Here is a 19,540-nt window from a genome sequence, read left to right on the forward strand (position 1 = left end):
CAATAAATTTGTTTTCTTACTGTTAGTTTGTTTTGTCATGACCTGGCCCCCTTGGAAGCCCAGGCCTCAGGGATTTGGGACCCTCCCTTCTCCCTGTTCCTCAGGCTTGATAAACTGTTCAGAAAAGGACAGCAAAAATTATCAAGAAGGTGGAGCATGTAATAGAGTCCTTCCTTAGATCTGCCAATGTGCCAAAGCTTTGCCAACGTGTCACCTGGTCTGCAGGGATATCTGGGAGCATGCACCTGTCTACCTGCAGTTGTTGTCACCAACGAACCCTTGTCCCACCTGCTTTATGGACTTGCATTATGCAAGAGGAAATGTAGAAAGCAGTGGAGAGTGGAAGGCAAAATGTCTCCCTCTCCCTTTGCTCTAACTTTCCTCTGTGCCCCTTTTTCTTGAAAACATGTGCTGAACGAGGCAGAGTATAATCTTTGTGTATTTGACTGTCAATATATAAGATCTGTTTGCGTGTGCATTATTTAAAATCAAAAATAAAATATTGAAAAAAAGGTTTGGAGACCCCTGAGATAAATTTTTGTGACAGGTCTGTGAAGCCACAGGAGACATGCACTCAACATTAGCTGCTCTAGGAAGCGCTGTTCCTACTATTTCGTAGGGTGAGGGGGAACCAAGATCAACTCCGCATCCTTCAGCAATCCCAGATCAGAATGGACCAGAGACACCATTTCTGACACACACAAAGAGCATAGCCTAAAACTGAATAACTCCAGGTGGTGAAGCAACGTCTTAGGGCCCAATCCTATCCAATTTTCCAGCACTGGTGCAGCCGCAATGTAATCCCAAGGTAAGGGAACAAATGTTCCCATACCTTAAGGAGGCCTCTGTGACTACCTCCCCATCACAGGATGTAGTGCATGCCCCATTAGCATGGCTGCACCGACACTGAAAAATTGGATCGGATTGGGCCCTTAATCTCCCAATTCAGGTGCTGTTTCCCCTCCCCCCATTGTGCTAGGGAGGTGCTGCAGCCATATTGGAGGAATCAGAGTTGGAGGGAGCCTATGAGGCCATCTAGTCCAACCCCCTTCTTGAAGCAAGAAAATCCTCTCTGGGGCATCTCCACCAGGTTCCTGTTGAGCCTCTGCTCAAAGGTCTCCAGTGAAGGTGTACCCTTGGAAATCCATTCCACTGCCAAACCATTCTTACCATTAAGAATTTCTTACTGATTCCCAACCAACATCTCCCCCCAGCCCCTCAGATCTTTGAAGAGTGCTATCATGTCCCTCATCAGCCTTCTCTTCTCCAGGCTGAACAGACTGAAAGCCCACTTCTGAAGGTGTATCGTGCCACCACAATGTGGCAGCAAAACACCCTTTCTGACTGTTGCAAAAGGCAACAGCCTGGAGCTTGAGGGCTGACTGCTGGTGGAAGAGGTGAGCAGCTGGTTCCGTATAACAGTGGACACCAGATGCTTGCTGCCCAGACTGTGCAGGGGGTGAGAGGAAGGACGGAGGGGTGGAAGGGGGTAGGCGTGGGCAGAATGAAGCAGGGAGGAGGGTGGATTGGACTGGGAAGGGGACAGGTTCCGTGGCAGCTGAATCCCAGTCCCCTTACTGGGCTCAATCCACTAATAGGATTTGTGCCAGCAATACTGCTAGCTCAGGTCTGAGTTGACCCATCATGCCGGCAGGGGCTTACCCCAGAGAAAGGGAACAAATGTTTCCTTCTCCTGAGGAGGCCAAAACTCCTCAGAATGCAGAATGCAGTGGATACCATGTTGGCATTGCTGCTTTGCCGCACGGGGAGCTGGGTAGGGTGGGCTGTTAGTTCCCTCCACCTTTCTTCTGTATCCTTCCTAAAATGTGGTGCCCAGAACCAGACACTAGATGCGCTCTGATCGGTGTGGAATAAAGCAGAGCCCCTATTTCAAGTGATTTACAAGCTACGGTTCGACTATTGCAGCCTAAAATTGCATTAGCCCTCTTTGCCACCACATGGCATCGCACTGCGGACTCATGTTCACCTTGTGATCCCGTGTGACAACAAGGCACAAATTCTAACCCACTTTCCGGCACTGGCATAGCAGTGCTAATGGGACGTGTGCTGCGTCCTGCAGTTGGGTGGTGCTCACGGAGGCCTCCTCGAAGTAAGGGAATGTTTGTTTCCTTACCTCAGAGCTGCGCTGCCTTATGTTGGTGCTGGAAAGTGGGTTAGGACTGCACCCCAAGACTCCTTTCCCATTCTATCCCTGACTTTGGATTTCTTTTGCACAAGTGCAGGGCCCTGAATTTGTCCCTCCTGAGTTTCTTTCTGTCTTTTCAGCTCCGCATTCCCTTCTATCAAGGTCCTCCAGAATGCCTCTACTGTGCTCTGCAAGTAACTGTTCCTTAACAGTTCCTGCCAGCTTAATGTCATCCAGTGGCGTAGCTAATGATCCTGGTGCCGGGTTTTAAATGATGCGCCGGAAGTGTCGTCCCTTCCGGGTGTGACACAACCCTCGCGTTTTTTTCAAAATGCCCCCCTGCTCTGCAACCTCCCCCCAGCCACCCTCCTGCTTGCCCCCCCAGTCCCGTCATCCCCCCAAACCCTCAGAGCAAGGAGCGGCTAGCAGCTGTGTTTGCCTCTGCCTCTACAAAAAAAAGCTCAGTTTGGAGACTCTTATAGAGTTAGGATACAACTCTATAGGATTGAACTACAGATACATTTCAGTAAAGCCCGAACAGAAACCAGAATACGCCCCCTGATCAGTGTAGGAACTCGCTATAGCATCCCTGAAAAGAGCTCGTTTTCTTAGGTGCGATTTCCATAAGTCATAATTTTAGACTGTGGCTAACAGCAGCAGCCCTCAAAGGCCTGTGTTTAGGGGAGAGAGCAGTACATTAATTTAAGTGTCTTCCTCTCACAAGCAGTTTACAGTCATGCAAGTCGTGCACTAATGGCTCTCAGTGTTTGTAGGATGAGGGTAGTAGGATCTAGTGGTTTGCATACCCCTCTGCTTCCTGACTGGCCCCCAAATCTCAGGGACTCCAGATGTCCCATCACAACCCTGGCAGGGGGGGGAGCAGCCACCCGCATCACCACCTGGTCCTCCCACTGTCCCTGGGCCATCAGGGCACAAGGTTGGATGCTCCTTGCAGGATGGGGGCCTCCCAGCTCTGGGTCCTTTAACTCCAAGGCTGGACCAGGTGGAGCTGATCATGGGGATGGGAGAGATGCAGGCCAGGACTTCACTCAAGGAGAGTGATTAATGGTCTCTGGACAAGCTGCCTGGGGCCTACCCTGCATCTGCTCCCCTATGGTGAACAGCACGTGCAACACACAGCATGCTGTGGTTAGTTGGTGCCCCCTGCTGGAGAAGCCCATGTTTTACAAGCTCTTTTAGTCAAAGCGAACAGCCTCTGACAGGATCAGTAACCTTCTTGTTAAAACAGGCCAAATGATGGTGACCTTCCCACTTTCCCTTTTCTGGACCAGTAACTGAATGGGGAAAAACCTTAGTGGTCTGTGTCTGTCATCATCCCAGGCTGCACAGACCAGAGCCCCAGAGCACTGCTCCCTGATCCCAGGCAAATCTGGCTCAGAGCCTCTCTTTGCAGCCGGAAGGGCACAAACATTCTTCTTTGCAAAGAAGGGAAAGCTGAGACCCTCAATGCCCCCCATTCTATCCTTTTGGGTAGAATCATGGGCTACACCCAAGCCTGAGTGCCCATCTGCAAGTCTTTTGGGAGGAAGAGGATGACCACTGAGCGTTCTTGGTGGGTCAGAACAGGCTGCCTCTGGGCATACCTCCCCCCTCCCAGCCATCCTGGTCAAGGCACAGCCCAGGCCTCCTAAGCCAATGCCCCACATCACAAGGGGTCTTGCCAGGGCACATCTATGCACAACCTGATCTCTGCAGGTGCTGCAGGCTGTGTGTGGCACCTCCTGTTGCCATCAGAGGGCGATGGGGGTTCTGGTTTGATTTCATCCATCTTGGGGTCTCCCTTCAGGTTCAGACCCCAGCAAGGCTGCCCTGAGCTGGTTCCCTGATGGGCTTGACGACGAAGGGGAGCCTGACTCCCACTCTCCCATTTTATTAGTCTTGTGGAGGCCCCCCCCAACCCCTAAAGAAATGTAGCAGGCATACAACAGGGCCGTGCAGGGGGTGCCCCACTTCCAGTCCCAGCAATGCTACCAGCGCAAAAATCAGAGGCTTTTGGGTGCGACTGTGGAGTGTTTCAGGAGAGCTGGAGCAGACGGTGGAGGGGACAGGGGAGGCCAGCCCAAGGCTGGGGGGAATAGGAGGGGTAGCAGGTGGCTTTGGGGTCCCAAATAGTGAAAAGGCCTGGGCATGCAGGGTACCAAGGGGCATTAGCATGTCACAATGGCCCTGAAATCCAGGGGAGAGGAAAAAGTGCTGGCTGGGGTGGTTGGACTGAAGCCTTTCAGATGCCACCAACCACTGCCATGCAGGCAGGACAGCTCTCCCCCTTCTGCCCCCTTGCTAGAGAGCGCTGTAGGACCCCAAAGTCTGCCAGGCTGAGCTCCCCCTTCTGCCCCCCTTGCAGGAGAGCGCTGTGGGCCCCCAAAGTCTGCAAGGCTGAGCTCCCCCTTCTGCCCCCCTTGCTGGAGAGCGCTGTGGGCCCCCAAAGTCTGCAAGGCTGAGCTCCCCCTTCTGCCCCCCTTGCTGGAGAGCGCTGTGGGCCCCCAAAGTCTGCAAGGCTGAGCTCCCCCTTCTGCCCCCTTGCTGGAGAGCGCTGTGGGCCCCCAAAGTCAGCAAGGCTGAGCTCCCCCTTCTGCCCCCCTTGCTGGAGAGCGCTGTGGGACCCCAAATCCTGCCAGGCTGAGCTCCCCCCTCTGACCCCTTGCTGGAGAGCGCTGTGGGACCCCAAAGTCTGCAAGGCTGAGCTCCCCCTTCTGCCCCCCTTGCCAGAGAGCGTTGTGGGCCCCCAAAGTCTGCCATGCTGAGCTCCCCCCTCTGCCCCCCTTGCCGGAGAGTGCAGTGGGCCCCCAAAGTCTGCCAGGCTGAGCTCCCCCTTCTGCCCCCCTTGCCAGAGAGCGCTGTGGGCCCCCAAGGTCTGCCAGGCTGAGCTCCCCCTTCTGCCCCCCTTGCCGGAGAGCGCTGTGGGCCCCCAAAGTCTGCCATGCTGAGCTCCCCCCTCTGCCCCCCTTGCCGGAGAGCGCAGTGGGCCCCCAAAGTCTGCCAGGCTGAGCTCCCCCCTCTGCCCCCCTTGCCGGAGAGCGCTGTGGGCCCCCAAAGTCTGCCAGGCTGAGCTCCCCCCTCTGCCCCCCTTGCCGGAGAGCGCTGTGGGCCTCCAAAGTCTGCCAGGCTGAGCTCCCCCTTCTGCCCCCCCCTGCTGGAGAGCGCTGTGGGCCCCCAAAGTCTGCCAGGCTGAGCTCCCCCTTCTGCCCCCCTTGCTGGAGATCGCTGTGGGCCCCCAAATTCTGCCAGGCTGAGCTCCCCCCTCTGCCCCCTTGCTGGAGAGCGCTGTGGGCCCCCAAATTCTGCCAGGCTGAGCTCCCCCCTCTGCCCCCTTGCTGGAGAGCGCTGTGGGCCCCCAAATTCTGCCAGGCTGAGCTCCCCCCTCTGCCCCCCTTGCCGGAGAGAACTGTGAGACCCCAAAGTCTGCAAGTCTGAGCTCCCCCTTCTGCCCCCCTTGCCGGAGAGCGCAGTGGGCCCCCAAAGTCTGCCAGGCTGAGCTCCCCCTTCTGCCCCCCTTGCCAGAGAGCGCTGTGGGCCCCCAAGGTCTGCCAGGCTGAGCTCCCCCCTCTGCCCCCCTTGCCGGAGAGCGCAGTGGGCCCCCAAAGTCTGCCAGGCTGAGCTCCCCCTTCTGCCCCTCTTGCCAGAGAGCGTTGTGGGCCCCCAAAGTCTGCCAGGCTGAGCTCCCCCCTCTGCCCCCCTTGCCGGAGAGCGCAGTGGGCCCCCAAAGTCTGCCAGGCTGAGCTCCCCCTTCTGCCCCCCTTGCCTGTGAGCGCTGTGGGCCCCCAAGGTCTGCCAGGCTGAGCTCCCCCTTCTGCCCCCCTTGCCAGAGAGCGCTGTGGGCCCCCAAAGTATGCCATGCTGAGCTCCCCCCTCTGCCCCCCTTGCCGGAGAGCGCAGTGGGCCCCCAAAGTCTGCCAGGCTGAGCTCCCCCTTCTGCCCCCCTTGCCAGAGAGCGCTGTGGGCCCCCAAGGTCTGCCAGGCTGAGCTCCCCCTTCTGTCCCCCTTGCCAGAGAGCGTTGTGGGCCCCCAAAGTCTGCCATGCTGAGCTCCCCCCTCTGCCCCCCTTGCCGGAGAGTGCAGTGGGCCCCCAAAGTCTGCCAGGCTGAGCTCCCCCTTCTGCCCCCCTTGCCAGAGAGCGCTGTGGGCCCCCAAGGTCTGCCAGGCTGAGCTCCCCCTTTTGCCCCCCTTGCCCGAGAGCGCAGTGGGCCCCCAAAGTCTGCCAGGCTGAGCTCCCCCTTCTGCCCCCCTAGCCAGAGAGCGCAGTGGGCCCCCAAAGTCTGCCATGCTGAGCTCCCCCCTCTGCCCCCCTTGCAGGAGAGCGCTGTGGGCCCCCAAAGTCTGCCAGGCTGAGCTCCCCCTTCTGCCCCCCTTGCCAGAGAGCGCTGTGGGCCCCCAAGGTCTGCCAGGCTGAGCTCCCCCTTCTGCCCCCCTTGCCAGAGAGCGCTGTGGGCCCCCAAAGTCTGCCAGGCTGAGCTCCCCCTTCTGCCCCCCTAGCCAGAGAGCGCAGTGGGCCCCCAAAGTCTGCCATGCTGAGCTCCCCCCTCTGCCCCCCTTGCAGGAGAGCGCAGTGGGCCCCCAAAGTCTGCCAGGCTGAGCTCCCCCTTCTGCCCCCCTTGCCTGTGAGCGCTGTGGGCCCCCAAGGTCTGCCAGGCTGAGCTCCCCCTTCTGCCCCCCTTGCCAGAGAGCGCTGTGGGCCCCCAAGGTCTGCCAGGCTGAGCTCCCCCTTCTGTCCCCCTTGCAAGAGAGCGTTATGGACCCCCAAAGTCTGCCATGCTGAGCTCCCCCCTCTGCCCCCCTTGCCGGAGAGTGCAGTGGGCCCCCAAAGTCTGCCAGGCTGAGCTCCCCCTTCTGCCCCCCTTGCCAGAGAGCGCTGTGGGCCCCCAAGGTCTGCCAGGCTGAGCTCCCCCTTCTGCCCCCCTTGCCCGAGAGCGCAGTGGGCCCCCAAAGTCTGCCAGGCTGAGCTCCCCCTTCTGCCCCCCTTGCCGGAGAGCGCTGTGGGACCCCAAAGTCTGCCAGGCTGAGCTCCCCCCTCTGCCCCCCTTGTCGGAGAGCGCTGTGGGCCCCCAAGGTCTGCCAGGCTGAGCTCCCCCTTCTGCCCCCCTTGCCGGAGAGCGCTGTGGGCCCCCAAAGTCTGCCAGGCTGAGCTCCCCCTTCTGCCCCCCTAGCCTGAGAGCGCAGTGGGCCCCCAAAGTCTGCCAGGCTGAGCTCACCCCTCTGCCCCCCTTGCAGGAGAGCGCTGTGGGCCCCCAAAGTCTGCCAGGCTGAGCTCCCCCCTCTGCCCCCCTAGCCGGAGAGCGCTGTGGGCCCCCAAAGTCTGCCAGGCTGAGCTCCCCCTTCTGCCCCCCCCTGCCGGAGAGCGCTGTGGGCCCCCAAAGTCTGCCAGGCTGAGCTCCCCCCTCTGCCCCCCTTGCCGAAGAGCGCTGTGGGCCCCCAAAGTCTGCCAGGCTGAGCTCCCCCCTCTGCCCCGCTTGCCGAAGAGCGCTGTGGGCCCCCAAAGTCTGCCAGGCTGAGCTCCCCCTTCTGCCCCCCTTGCTGGAGAGCGCAGTGGGCCCCCAAAGTCTGCCAGGCTGAGCTCCCCCCTCTGCCCCCCTTGCCGGAGAGCGCTGTGGGCCCCCAAAGTCTGCCAGGCTGAGCTCCCCCCTCTGCCCCCCTTGCCGGAGAGCGCTGTGGGCCTCCAAAGTCTGCCAGGCTGAGCTCCCCCTTCTGCCCCCCCCTGCTGGAGAGCGCTGTGGGCCCCCAAAGTCTGCCAGGCTGAGCTCCCCCTTCTGCCCCCCTTGCTGGAGATCGCTGTGGGCCCCCAAATTCTGCCAGGCTGAGCTCCCCCCTCTGCCCCCTTGCTGGAGAGCGCTGTGGGCCCCCAAATTCTGCCAGGCTGAGCTCCCCCCTCTGCCCCCTTGCTGGAGAGCGCTGTGGGCCCCCAAATTCTGCCAGGCTGAGCTCCCCCCTCTGCCCCCCTTGCCGGAGAGAACTGTGAGACCCCAAAGTCTGCAAGTCTGAGCTCCCCCTTCTGCCCCCTTGCCGGAGAGCGCTGTGGGACCCCAAAGTCTGCCAGGCTGAGCTCCCCCCTCTGCCCCCCTTGCAGGAGAGCGCAGTGGGCCCCCAAAGTCTGCCAGGCTGAGCTCCCCCCTCTGCCCCCCTTGCTGGAGAGTGCTGTGGGCCCCCAAAGTCTGCCAGGCTGAGCTCCCCCCTCTGCCCCCCTTGCTGGGGGCCCCCAAAGTCTGCCATGCTGAGCTCCCCCTTCTGCCCCCCTTGCCGGAGAGCGCTGTGGGACCCCAAAGTCTGCCAGGCTGAGCTCCCCCTTCTGCCCCCCTTGCCGGAGAGCGCTGTGGGCCCCCAAAGTCTGCCAGGCTGAGCTCCCCCCTCTGCCCCCTTGCTGGAGAGCGCTGTGGGCCCCCAAAGTCTGCCAGGCTGAGCTCCCCCCTCTGCCCCCCTTGCCGAAGAGCGCTGTGGGCCCCCAAAGTCTGCCAGGCTTAGCTCCCCCTTCTGCCCCCCTTGCCGGAGAGCGCTGTGGGCCTCCAAAGTCTGCCAGGCTGAGCTCCCCCCTCTGCCCCCTTGCCGGAGAGCGCTGTGGGCCCCCAAAATCTGCCAGGCTGAGCTCCCCCCTCTGCCCCCCTTGCCGAAGAGCGCTGTGGGCCCCCAAAGTCTGCCAGGCTGAGCTTCCCCGTCTGCCCCCCTTGCTGGAGAGCTCAGTGGGACCCCAAAGTCTGCAAGCCTGAGCTTCCCCTTCTGCCCCCCTTGCAGGAGAGCACTGTGGGACCCCAAAGTCTGCAAAGCTGAGCGCTGTGGGATCCCAAAGTACGCAAGTCTAAGCTCCGCCTTCTGCCCCCCTTGCCGGAGAGCGCTGTGGGCCCCCAAAGTCTGCCAGGCTGAGCTCCCCCTTCTGCCCCCTTTGCAGGAGAGCTCTGTGCGCCCCCAAAGTCTGCCAGGCTGAGCTCCCCCTTCTGCCCCCTTTGCAGGAGAGCGCTGTGGGCCCCCAAAGACTGCAAGGCTGAGCTCCCCCTTCTGCCCCCCTTGCAGAAGAGCGCTGTGGGCCCCTAAAGTCTGCCAGGCTGAGCTCCCCCCTCTGCCCCCCTTGCTGGAGAGCGCTGTGGGACCCCAAAGCCTGCCTGGCTGAGCTTCCCCCCTCTGCCCCCCTTGCTGGAGAGCGCTTTGGGACCCTAAAGTCTGCCAGGCTGAGCTCCCCCCTCTGCCCTCTTGCTGGAGAGCGCTGTGGGACCCCAAAGTCTGCAAGGCTGAGCTCCCCCTTCTGCCCCCCTTGCTGAAGAGCGCTGTGGGACCCCAAAGTCTGCCAGGCTGAGCTCCCCCCTCTGCCCCCCCTTGCTGGAGAGCGCTGTGGGACCCCAAAGCCTGCCAGGCTGAGCTCCCCCCTCTGCCCCCCTTGCTGGAGAGCGCTGTGGGACCCCAAAGTCTGCAAGGCTGAGCTCCCCCTTCTGCCCCCCTTGCTGAAGAGCGCTGTGGGACCCCAAAGTCTGCCAGGCTGAGCTCCCCCCTCTGCCCCCTTGTGGAGAGCGCAGTGGGCCCCCAAATTCTGCCAGGCTGAGCTCCCCCCTCTGCCCCCCTTGCCGGAGAGCGCAGTTGGCCCCCAAAGTCTGCCAGGCTGAGCTCCCCCCTCTGCCCCCCTTGCCGGTGAGCGCAGTGGGCCCCCAAAGTCTGCCAGGCTGAGCTCCCCCTTCTGCCCCCTTGCAGGAGAGCGCTGTGGGCCCCCAAAGTCTGCCAGGCTGAGCTCCCCCCTCTGCCCCCCTTGCCGGAGAGCGCAGTGGGCCCCCAAAGTCTGCCAGGCTGAGCTCCCCCTTCTGCCCCCTTGCAGGAGAGCGCTGTGGGCCCCCAAAGTCTGCCAGGCTGAGCTCCCCCCTCTGCCCCCCTTGCCGGTGAGCGCAGTGGGCCCCCAAAGTCTGCCAGGCTGAGCTCCCCCTTCTGCCCCCTTGCAGGAGAGCGCTGTGGGCCCCCAAAGTCTGCCAGGCTGAGCTCCCCCCTCTGCCCCCCTTGCCGGAGAGCGCAGTGGGCCCCCAAAGTCTGCCAGTCTGAGCTCCCCCTTCTGCCCCCCCTGCTGGAGAGCGCTGTGGGCCCCCAAAGTCTGCCCGGCTGAGCTCCCCCCTCTGCCCCCCTTGCCGGAGAGCGCTGTGGGCCCCCAAAGTCTGCCAGGCTGAGCTCCCCCTTCTGCCCCCCTTGCTGGACAGCGCAGTGGGCCCCAAGGTCTGCCAGGCTGAGCTCCCCCCTCTGCCCCCTTGCAGGAGAGCGCAGTGGGCCCCAAGGTCTGCACGCGTTCCCACTGCCTCTGCTGCGCGTCTCCCCCCCCGCCTGCGCAACTCCGCGGCCTCTCCCCGGCGCTCGGAACGCAGCGCTCAGCCCCGCCCGCCCGCCCGCCCGCCTTGAGGAGGCCTTCGCAGCGGCTTCTCCCGCCGGACTGTGAGTGGCTCACCGAGCTCGACCACCGCCCGCAACGCCCGTGGGAGCTGGTTCGAGTCTCGGCCCCGCGCGGACACCGAGAGTTCCACGCCCCGACAGGCCTGCGGTGCGTGAGTTCCTCGCCTGTCCGCGTGCCCTCTGCGCGAGGGACACGTCTGGCCGGTCCCCGGTACCCGGGCAGAGACGGGATAAGACCCCCGGGCACAAGTCCCGGGTCACCAAACTTTTCGGGCCTCCCCCCGCCCCCCCACCGGAGAGTCAGGCTGGACGCCTCTCCCCACTTACCCGGGAGGAAGCCCCCGGGACTGCAAAGGGGCCTGCTTCTGGGCTCCGAGTCTCCTTCAACCCGTGGGGTCTCCTTTGGAGGAGGAGGATGCAGTGGAAAGGAAGGACGGGGAAGAGCGGGGGGGGGGAGTGAATGGGCTGCCCCTCCCCCCTCATCAGTGGGTGAAGGTACAAGAGCAGGTGACACACGCCCAGATGGTGCCTTTCAGGACTGCGTGCATCTGAACATGTGCAGAGTTCCACTTTCCCCGAATGCAGGCATATCCTGGGAGAGGGGAGAAGGGGCAGGTTCAGTGATTGCTGCCAGTAACCCCCTCCCTGGGTGGGGGATGTGTTCCTCTGCCACTGAGCTTGTGGTTCCAGGAGCAGTCACTTGACATGCCCACCAGGGAGGGCGGAGGCTGGAGCCATCAACAGCAGCTCTTGCATATTCAGTGAGACAAATTATAGGCTAATTAAATAAAATGATGCAAACCATTCAGTGCTTTGGATCATTCCTTTGAATCCTTGATTTACCAACTCAGTGTGTTTTTTTTAACCATTTCCTACCACTCCAGTTACAAGTGGAGTCATTTTGGCATCACTCCTGCTTGGGGCGTCACCCAGGGTGGTCTTCCCACTTCCTGCCTAGGGATGCCCCTGCTTTGGGGGCCCTCTTCTTAGCCCACCCTTCTCCTCTCTTCCTCTCCCCACTGCCACTTATTTTGGTTCCCCTTTTCCCTTTCAAATTCAGAATTGGGTGGCTGGCATGACATAAGTTCCAGGGTCCACATCTCTTGCGCTAGGAGGTCTCTGGCCTGCCTGCCTGATGTTCCTTCTAGAAGAGGTTTAAAATGACACCCTGAGGGCCCCAATCCTTTCAGCTACTGGTGTTGAAATGTTTTTCCCCCTCCCATTTTTATGTATTTTGAGGTTGAGGTTTCATTGATTTGAACTAATAGTCTTGTTGGGCTCCATTTGAGCTGTTTTGAGGACTTCTGGTTGGAAGGTGCTGTATAACTGGACAGCCCATATTCTGTGCATGTTTAAACAGCATGAGATGCAGAGAGAGAGCCTTTTTCATCTCTGGGGTTCTGGTGTTCCTTCCTCTTCCCCCCACACGTTCCCCAAAAGGGGAAGCTATGACAGGAAGGAAAGGGGGCCTGTGGCTTCTCCAGCTTCACCCAAAACATCTTTGCTTGACTCTCCATAAGAGGCAGCCAGATTGACAAAGACAAAGAGGAGGATGCTCTCTGGCTGGGGGTGGTGATGTAGTGCCCTCTGGCAGGTGGGTTTTGGGGTCATAAGCTGCAATAGCCTAATGGAGAGAGCTCTGTGGGGCTGCGGAGCTGGAGGTTGGAGTTTCGAATCCCTTTGAGATCAAAAAAGAGAGAAAATTTTAGTGCAGGAGGTCTGGTCTAGAGGCTAAGGCTAAGAAAAAGTTTTTCATGTGAAGGCCACATTTGATAATTGCTGTATACTACTTCTATAAAGGAAGCACTATTCTGATTACATAAAACAGATATCACAGGCCAACACACATTTTGCTTCCTTAACCGTTACACCAATTCCTGAGTATATTTGGGGTGCTGATCCAAAAATGGCATCTGTTTTGTCCTATCACGTCTAGTTTTGGAGACACGGCATAGCCCCTTTAGTGAATTTTTCAAGCAGCTTCCTCATGAGGAAGGCTACACCATGACTTCCTCTTAAGAAGCTGCTTGAACACTAATGAGGCTATACTGTATCTCCAAAACTAGACATGATAGGGCAAAACGGATGTCATTTTTAGAATCGGCATCACAAATTCATATCAAACTACTATAAATTTTGGGACAAACTTTTCTGACACTCAATTTTGTAGGCCTATGTATTTAAAAACTGACATATTTTACTGGACCTACCATTTTCTGACTTTATTTTTCCTAGAAAAAAAGAAAATATGTATAAGAAAAAGGAGTACAGGTTGAGTCTTGGCATCTGCGAGGATTCTATTCCCAGAACCTCCCCCCCCCCCCAATGGATACGAAAAATCAAGTTAAATGAAATCCATTTTTTTTTAAATGTCCCTTTACTCAACTTTAGGTTTAAAAATAACCTAGCTTACTAGGACAGGGGCAACAGGCAAATAATGAATCTCTATCTCTGTCCAGGCACTTAGAAAGCTTTCACTTCAAGGCAAGCAATCCCTCCCTTCACCTGGGAAAGAATGCAAAGAGAATGCAAAGAGGTGATAATAAGTTCCGCTTTGCATTTTTGCATGCTCCAGGGGAAGGGAGGGGTCACTTGCCTCAGAGTGAAGCCTTTCCAAGTGCCTGGACAGAGAGAGATTGCCTGCCTGCTGTCCACTCTCCGGCATTAGAATGATAAGCAAAGTACTTTTTAAAAGGGATGTTTTTCCTTTAATTTCTTATTGTGTTGAGATACAACCGCAGGTGAAAAATCTGTGGATAATTAGGTTATACATGTATAAGCAAAGCATTGTAAGCAATGTTTATAAATAACACTTGATTGAATCTAGCAGCTGTTTGAAACCTGAAAGACAGTATGGTAGTCTTTAGTGTGGTTTCACTAAAACCACACCTGGGGGCTGGGGATAAGAATAGGCCCTCAGTTTGGCAGTACTTGTCATAAGAGGCGACTAAACAGCCACCGGGTAGATGGGACTCGTCCGCCTGGGAAGGCAGCTCATCTGAGAGAAGGAAAACTCTGATCCCAAACCTCCACTGCCTTGTTGGCTACATCCAGTTATGGAAAAGGCTTCAGGAGTCAACCTCGAGGCAAAATCCGGAGCCGGAGTCCCTGAGGCAGTTCATGGCTGAACACAGTCACATTCTGGCAACTCCTGCGACGCCGCTGGAACCAACCGTATTGGCTTCTGCCTTTCCATTGGACCATTTCAGCGACGTGGAGAGGGGGGATTTGCTGCATGGGTAACAGCCTATCCTCCATACCTACTTTACCCAGGCTTCATGCACTGGAGAGGACACTCTGTTCCAGAACCACCATTCAGAGCGTGACACCATAGTCTTCCGAGACTGAAGGATGCCAACAAGAAGTGTGGTTTCATGATAATTAGTCTTTAGTGTGTTTCTAGGGAAAGCAAATTGCATTCTTACCATACTGCCAGAACAAAAATGAGGAAACTGCAGCCAAAGGGATCCAGAGGGATGCTTTCGTCAATATATTCATTGCAGTCAGGGGTTCTTGGTGTCCACTCAGAAATCTGGAAGTGAAAAGGAAAAAAAAAGTCAAAGAAATTCAGGGGACACTATAAGGAGAGTGGGAGAGCCACCTAGTGGCACAAAAGGCCAATAAAAATGTCCAATCAGTATTAGCCCAGTGGTCTGGTGGAACAGGAAACTTGAGGCTGATCTCAGGCTTCTGATCTAGAGAACACAGTAGAAAGAGCATTGCCCTCAACCTGCAAACTCAAACAAGGAGATAGAGACCCCCACTAAGCATACAGCCAATGTGACTGTACAAGACAAGGACAAGGGAAAACATACATCGTAGGAGTTTTGTGGGTCCTTGGTGAGATACAGATGGATAACATAAGAGGAGCATGACACTAAGTTACAGGAATCCCTTACAGCAGGAGTTCCCAAATTGTGGGTCAGGACCTACCAGTGGGTTGCAACCTGATTTTTGGTGGCTCACTGACAAACTGATAGCTGACAATGAAAAAGCATTGAGTGCCTGGTAAAGTGCAACTTTTAAAGTTTCGTAAAGAGAGGTGGATCCCAATAGAGCAGAGTTTTTTCAGTGTTTGTCCTCTGCATACCACCTGTTCAAAGTACCACTGGAAGTAACCGGTGATGACAGGGTTTGGCGTGCCTCCTCATGCATCAGGAGGTCTTGGGCTAGCCCAGTTCCTGACCTGTACTTTGCATTCTTCATATCAGCAGTGCCTCCATGAATTTCATGCCAATCACATGCCTTTGTGATTTCCAGGAAATTGTGAGAGAACAACTTGACAAGTAAGGTAATGTAAATACCAGAGGTGTATTAATTCACTTTCAAATAATGGTTGGAGAGAGTTCCTGATCCAGATTATTTGGGGCACTGGATCCACAATAGGCCCAGAATTATTTAAAGTCCCCTCCTTTTTATAAAACGATAATACAGAAAAGGTTTTTTAAAGTTATTAAAAATTACAAGAAGACTGTACCTTGTCTTGAGATTTGAAAGTAAGCACAATGGAGTAGAAAATGTTCTGTCTCTAAGTTTGAAAAAGGAGGGTGACTTTTGTGCTGCCAATTAGTTTACACAAGAGAAAGGAAATCACACCAACGGCTGAACCTTGACCAGGAAAAATGAAAATGAAACTGGTTAAGTTACATATTAATCAGCCGTTAACCGAAAAAAATACTTACCTTTTCCACTAAACATGCCATACAGTCAAAATGCCATACGGAACATGCCATACGGTCAACATGCCATACGGAAACAACTGCAGAGCTATTGTGTCCCATCCCCCACAAAGCAGTATGATTTGGCTATGCAATCCTGTATAGTTTGGCAATCATCATGCTAGTCATTATTCTTATTTATTGCATTTTATCATTCAGGATTGATTTCTTTATCAGTTTCGTCTTTGTTGGTTGGCAACCTTCAGTCTGGAAAGACTATGGTATAAGCCTACAGCACCTGGTATTCCCAGGCAGTCTCCCATCCAAGTACTAACCAGGCCTGACCCTGCTTAGTTTCCAAGATCAGATGAGATTGGGCATGTGCAGGGTGACAGTTGCTACCTTTATTTAATGCCATTATTTGCTCTGTAATCACATACACTCTGTTATCATTTCCAGAAATCAATAAACTAGTTGATGCAGTCCATAGTCTTTTCTTCTGGTTAAGCTTTAACCATTGGGGTGTAAAAATTACATGACTTTCATTTTATAGCCAAAATTCAACAAAAAATCTGTTAGCACAAGGCACCACCCTTTGGAAGGCATCCAACGCCATTGCCATGAGCTGCTGCTTTCATTTTCAAGTAGGGTTGGAGACTATCCTCCTTTCTCATACTGCTAAGGCAAATATTGTCCTTCCTTCCCTTCCAAGCAACCACACACCCATTATAGTGAAAACAGTGCTGTCAGGGCTGGTTCTTATGTTTTACTTCCAAGGAGAATATGTGAATTTCTGCTGCAGGACAGGTATCCAGAGCTGCTTAGAATCTCCTGTCCCTACTGAGCTCATCAGTAGCTCCAGAGACACAGGTGCACAGTAAGTTGACTCTGGGATCTCCAAGCAGGCTGACCTTCCTTGTCTCATTGCTGGATCCTGAACAAAGAGCAATTGCATAGGCTGCAATAAATGTTCAGTACCTGTAACAGGTGCTTTGCTACTCCAATCTCCTTTTTCAATGTTTCATTTACAGTGTCGTTAATCATTAACTGGTAACACCCGTAGCAGAATAATAAAAAAAAAAAATGCTATGTTCAAAGGTTCTTACTAGGAAACAAGTCACATCAAGGTGGAAAATGAGAACTGCTCTGCCTTTAGCTGGTAATATTTTCTGTATTTATATTGCTTAAAAGCAGTCAAAAGAATTATGATGGAAAAGCGAGGCAAAGGGGGTTAAAAGTCAATGAGATGATTTGCTCAGTGAGTGACACACACACAAAAGTAACTTTATGACAGAGGGACTTTCCATTCAAATTGTGTCTCTAGATTTGTGAATGCTCAGTGTCGAGGCGCAGGTGCTTCTTTACTGCACAGGTATTTTCTCCTGCTCAGGGAAGGCTGCCACCCAATTGCTGCCATTCCTGCTGATGGCTTTTCCAACACTGGGTAAGTGCTCTGTGTTTTTAGTTGCATCTCTCTCTCTCTCTCTGTCTCTCATATATGGTTGTGGAACCACTAGGACAACCCATTTATGGATCTTGATCTCCTAGGTGAAGTTCAGTTGTGAATATAATGAGTCAGGGCCCAATCCTATCCAACTTTCCAGCCTCAATGCAGCTGTGCTAATGGGCTGTGCACTGTATCCTGCAGCAGTCACGGAGGTCTCCTCAAGGTTGCAAGACTCTTGTTCCCTTACCTCGAGGCTGCTCATTGGCTGCATCAGGGCTGGAAAGTTGGATAGGATCTAGCCCTCAGATGTTGTAAATTTGCTCTGAGTTCCAAAGATTTCTTGCTGTTTATGTTTGACACTGAACACATTTCCTCTGTCCCCAGGTAGCAAAAGGGGACCTTTGATTGTGCTTGACCAATACGAGGGCAGTGGTATCAAACTGATCTGCATATCTGAGGAATTGGAGTCTCCTGACATCCAGTTGTCATGGATGGATGGCAGAGGAAATGAACTTCTTGCCACTCCAGTCACCCTGGGAAATGCTGGCATTGCAAGTTCTGTGCTTCTGCAACCAGGCTCTGGGGATGCTGTCTCTTGTAGCATCATCAGTAAATCCACAAATACATCCATGGGGGCAACATCTCTTGTGGTTGCAGGTAAATGGGAAAAAAATTGCTTCAAATGGAAATAAATAAGTAGAATGAGCTTTGTGAATGGGTCCTTATGATGCTTTATGTCAATCTTATGAACTGCTAGAGGTGTAACATTAGTTGAAATATGCTACACATTTCTGTTGATCACTGGGAGTGAGGATACAAGACATTTAATCCCCATGTAAGGTTACCTGGCTGTGGCTTTTTGAGTCCAGGTGGGTACGAGAAACTTTTGTATTGGGGTGAGAAGGTTAAGGGTTAGGGTTCTAGGGAGTGTGTGGGGCTGGATTCTACACATCCCTAATAGGTCATTGCACATGACTTTGGGTTTGACCTAAATAGAATGTTGACTTGGAATGAGAGTCCTAAAAGAGTACAGTTGGTCACAACTTCATGGAAACATCTGCAGAATCTTATGCCCCTAGCTATATCTCTGCTGCCATTTTCCCATGTCATCATTATTGTAAAAGAGCTGTGAAGAACTTTCTCAACACATTTAAAATGGGTGCCATCTAGAAAATAACCTGGCATTCATTCGTGTAGTGAAGAACACTAGTCACAGAAGGACCAAGAGGTATCAGAGAGATGAGGCTATGTATAGAAGCAGGGATGAGAGTTTAGGGAGGAAGAGTAATTTCAAACCTGAAATTCAAAGCCCCAAATCCTACCACCATTAACCTCTTGCTCTTCATCTCTTGTCCCGTATTTATCAATCACTGATTCCCTCCTTCCGTCTTGTAATATTCAATATATGAAAAAGGAGAGGAGACTATTGTGGTGATTTTAATCTATTTGCAGATATCTTCTTCCCTTCCACTTCCTTACTGATGGTTGCCTTTTTCATCATGGCGGTCCTCGGCATTGCCCTCGTCATTGCCACCTATTTCAAACTAAAGAGTAAGTTTTATCATTGATGCTATTTTAGAAGCACCCACATGTCAAAATGTTTAAATGGAAGCTGGCACATATTCTCACTTACAAAATACTAGATTGTCAATAAACTGATGTGGATGCATTTGTGTGTATATTAACATTGACAGAACAATACAGAATACAAAGTTGTGCTAAATTGGTCTCTGTCCAATTTTGCATTATCTAGAGAGGTTGGTCCCAGTTACAGATCTCACCCCTGTCGCATCCTGGGGCACAGGTCCACAATGCCACCCCCCGCATCACACCACCCCCTCCCTGGAATACCTCCCCATCTGCACAGATCCTCACGCGGCTTGCAGGACTGCTCAGAAAGCCTTCGGAGGCTTCCGACACTGTCTTAAACAATACTTCTGGTTTCCCTGCGGAGAACTGGGCTTCCAAGTGGAGCACATTTCAGCAGAGGAAGTGACTTCCACTGTCATAAAATGGCCACCGATGGTGTGCACAGTGCTCCATCAGGGGCCATTCTGCATGCGCTGTCATGAGAGGCGGCTGCACAATAGCTGTGCTGCTGGAACCTGCTGTAACTGCCAGACCCTGGCAAGTCAGTGGTGGGGGCAGAAGGTGGGTGGGGAGAACTGGGGGAGAAACTGGGCAGGGCTGAGGCTGGAGGGGGCAGGTCCAGCAACAATAGCACATGAGTGATTTTATCCCCTCCTTTTCAAAGCTTCCCACATTTTTGCTCTCCTCAGGCAAACTCCATCAAAACTTGTGGCGTATGTCCAAAGGGACCCATAGTCAGCCCTAGGGCTTACCAGGAAGTAAGTGTAGATGTTTTATACTTACCTCTCATTTGGCCTTAGGTTCCCCCCCCCATCGCTGAATGCAATGTGCGCCTTTTTGACATGGCTGCATCAGCACCGCTGGTGGGATTGAGGCCAAACAAATGCATTCCACATGTAAATGAGAATAAGCCATTTCTGCCCAGTGTTGCACGGATGCAGCAGGGACCAAATGAATGTGTACACCTGTGGACTGGACAAAAATGGGTTAATGGCAACTCCTTGTCAAGTATGCACTTGGTCAGAGAAACAAGGCTCGCTGTCACATAACCCACGCAAAAACATAACAACAGGAACTGTTTAAAAATCATGCTATTATTATTATTATTATTATTATTATTATTATTTCAGGAGACCGTTGGAAGATCGCTCTCACAGGTTAGTCCCAGAACCAACTTATGGGATGATTTAGGGGTAAACTCCAATCGGGGAGGCAGGATGTGGCAATCCGAGTCTCAACTGGCATTTCACAATGATAGCAGGGTTAATTTTGTTGTTCACTAAGCTGTAAGTCGCTTTAAGCATCACATTGTAGAGCATGAATCTTGGTTGCTAA

At 54.3% G+C, this 19,540-nt stretch overlaps 1 pseudogene; it reads right to left on the reverse strand.

The window, feature by feature from the left end:
* Positions 1 to 15,454: 15,454 nt before the first annotated feature.
* LOC136655059 (5S ribosomal RNA) lies at positions 15,455 to 15,571 on the reverse strand (annotated as a pseudogene).
* Positions 15,572 to 19,540: the final 3,969 nt, after the last annotated feature.

This window comes from Tiliqua scincoides, chromosome 5 (genome assembly GCF_035046505.1).
Source record: "Tiliqua scincoides isolate rTilSci1 chromosome 5, rTilSci1.hap2, whole genome shotgun sequence".
In the NCBI taxonomy this organism is placed as follows: domain Eukaryota; kingdom Metazoa; phylum Chordata; class Lepidosauria; order Squamata; family Scincidae; genus Tiliqua; species Tiliqua scincoides.